We start from the raw sequence: 2,504 nt of genomic DNA, 5'->3' as shown, positions 1-2,504 counted from the left end.
TAATTGAAGATATTGTTGAGATCATGATATAAGTGAATAGTACAACTAAGAAAATCAAATATTGAGGGATCTAAAAAATATGTACATGTCAAATATAAATAATATAAGTGGAAAAAATATAAAGGGGTCAAAAGAAATCTCTCTCATTATGAGGCTACCATAAAAAGATAAATATTTTTGGTGTTCTAATTTTTTAGAAAAAAAACAAAATAGATGTAGGAAGGGAAAAATCACAATAGTGAAAAATATACACATAAATAAAACTAGTTTTTTTGGATTTTTGTTGGGGTGGAGTTACACCAAATATAAGAGAAGCTTACATGAAAATATTTCTATATGGAATAAAGAGTATGAAAAATGGTAAGAAAAATTGTGGTAATGGTGAGGCAATGTACAGAGCATAAATAACACACACCTAGGTAGAAATATTTAAATAAATACCAAATAATTATGAAAAAATCTTTTATTTAGGCCCTATATACAAAGAAATATTTACATACGCATGGGCCATAATATACTTATATTTTTTTTATTTTTTATTTTTTTGGCTCAACTAGCCCAATGACTAGCTAATTGAGGGTTTTTTATTTCAGTAAGGAGATATGGGAAAAAGTCCCCTAACTCACACTCACCTATATACAGTGAAAGGGTGAGGGTAACCACAGTGTTTGAGTGATTTGATAGGGTGAGGTAGCTTACTATGGCAATTATGGAAAGCCAAAAAACGGCTATCAGCGTTTGCCACAGAATGGGGAATTTATGCGTATCGAGTTATGCCGTTTGGCTTAACTAATGCCCCAGCTACCTTCCAAAGGTTAATGACGCACACGTTCAAAGAGTACCTAAGAATATTCTTAGAAATTTACATGGATGATCTTTGTGTACACTCTCTGCTACGAGAGGAACATATTGACCATTTGCAAAAAGTCTTTGAAAAATGCAGGACATCGAATTTGTCTTAACCCGAAAAAGTGTATATTCATGGTTAAGCAAGGCCGCATCTTAGGACACATTGTCTCAAGAAATGGCATAACCACTGACCTAGACAAAGTCAAAGTCATAGTGGACCTACCCAGGCCTACTAATGCTAAACAAGTGCAATCCTTCATGGGACACTGTGGATATTATCGAAGATTCATATACATGTATGCGGTTATCGCACAACCTCTGTATCGTTTGCTAGTTAATTTTGATTGGACCGAGGAGTGTGAAGCTTCATTCCAAAAGCTGAAGGAAAACCTTATATCAGCACTTGTACTGAAGACACCAGATTGGGAAAAGATATTCCATGTTCACATTGATGCTTCTGCATATGCAATCGGGAGTATTCTGGCTCAACCTGGAGATGGAACAATGGATTTTCTAGTGTGTTATGCAGGCCGACAGTTAAATAGTGTGGAAAAGAACTACACAACCACTGAACGAGAAGGGTTAGGAATGATTTATGATGTAAAGAAATTTCAGCATTATTTGCTCGCAAACAAATTTGTGTTCTTCACAGATCATCAAGCTCTTTTGTATCTGGTAAATAAACCATGCAATACAGGGAGAATTGTACACTGGTTTATTATATTGCTAGATTTTAACTTCACAATGGTGGTCAAAAAGGGTAAAACTCATCTACGAGCGGATCATCTTTCAAGGATACACAACGGGGAAGCTCTTGAAGGAGTAGATGATGACATACCAGATGCTTATCTTTTCAATGTTGAAATGGTACCCAAATGGTCTTAGGAAGTTGTTAGCATTCTTTCCTTTGGAAGTCAATTTGATAATACGGAGTATAGATCCAAACAACAAACAATTTGACAAACAAAAAACTTCCAGTTGATAACAGGACGGTCGTATCATCTAGGACCAAATCCTACAATTATGTATAAATCCTGAAGAATTCGAGTGCTACCTTGAAGAAGCACATGTCCAGGATTGTGCAGTTCATTGTTCAACAGTGAAAACATATCAGAGTCTGAAACAGTTAGGGGTTTATTGGCCAACTATGTATGCGGACACACATTCTTATGTTACCAATTGTACTATATGTAGTGCCAAACGACCAATGGATCACGCAACATAGTTTCAGGTAAACATTGCACCTACATGGAGTCAATATATCATTGATTTCTTAACCACCAGGACATTTCCTGAGAACATAACAAGAGCAAGGAAAAAAGTGGAGGCCTGTGACTTTCAGTTAATAGGGAACCAACTCTATAAGCGAGGAAAGGACAATCAACTTAGAATCTGTGCAAGTGAAAGCAAATACCTGCTGATTCTAGAGCATGCACATAGCAGAATAAGTGGAGGCCATTTTTTCGGCGATAAGACGACAAAAATTGTCTTAACCGCAGGAATATGGTGGCCTACATTGCACATGGATGCGGAAGCGTTTGTAAAACATTGTGATACATGTCAGCGCACCAAGGTACCGATAAAGAGAGATGAGATGCCACTACGGCCAATGATGGGAGCAAGAGCATTTGCAAAATGGGGCATTGATTTTGTGG

This window comes from Adiantum capillus-veneris, chromosome 4, assembly GCF_014529385.1.
Source record: "Adiantum capillus-veneris isolate H3 chromosome 4, ASM1452938v2, whole genome shotgun sequence".
NCBI lineage: Eukaryota > Viridiplantae > Streptophyta > Polypodiopsida > Polypodiales > Pteridaceae > Adiantum > Adiantum capillus-veneris.
This window is presented reverse-complemented; position numbering follows the sequence as displayed.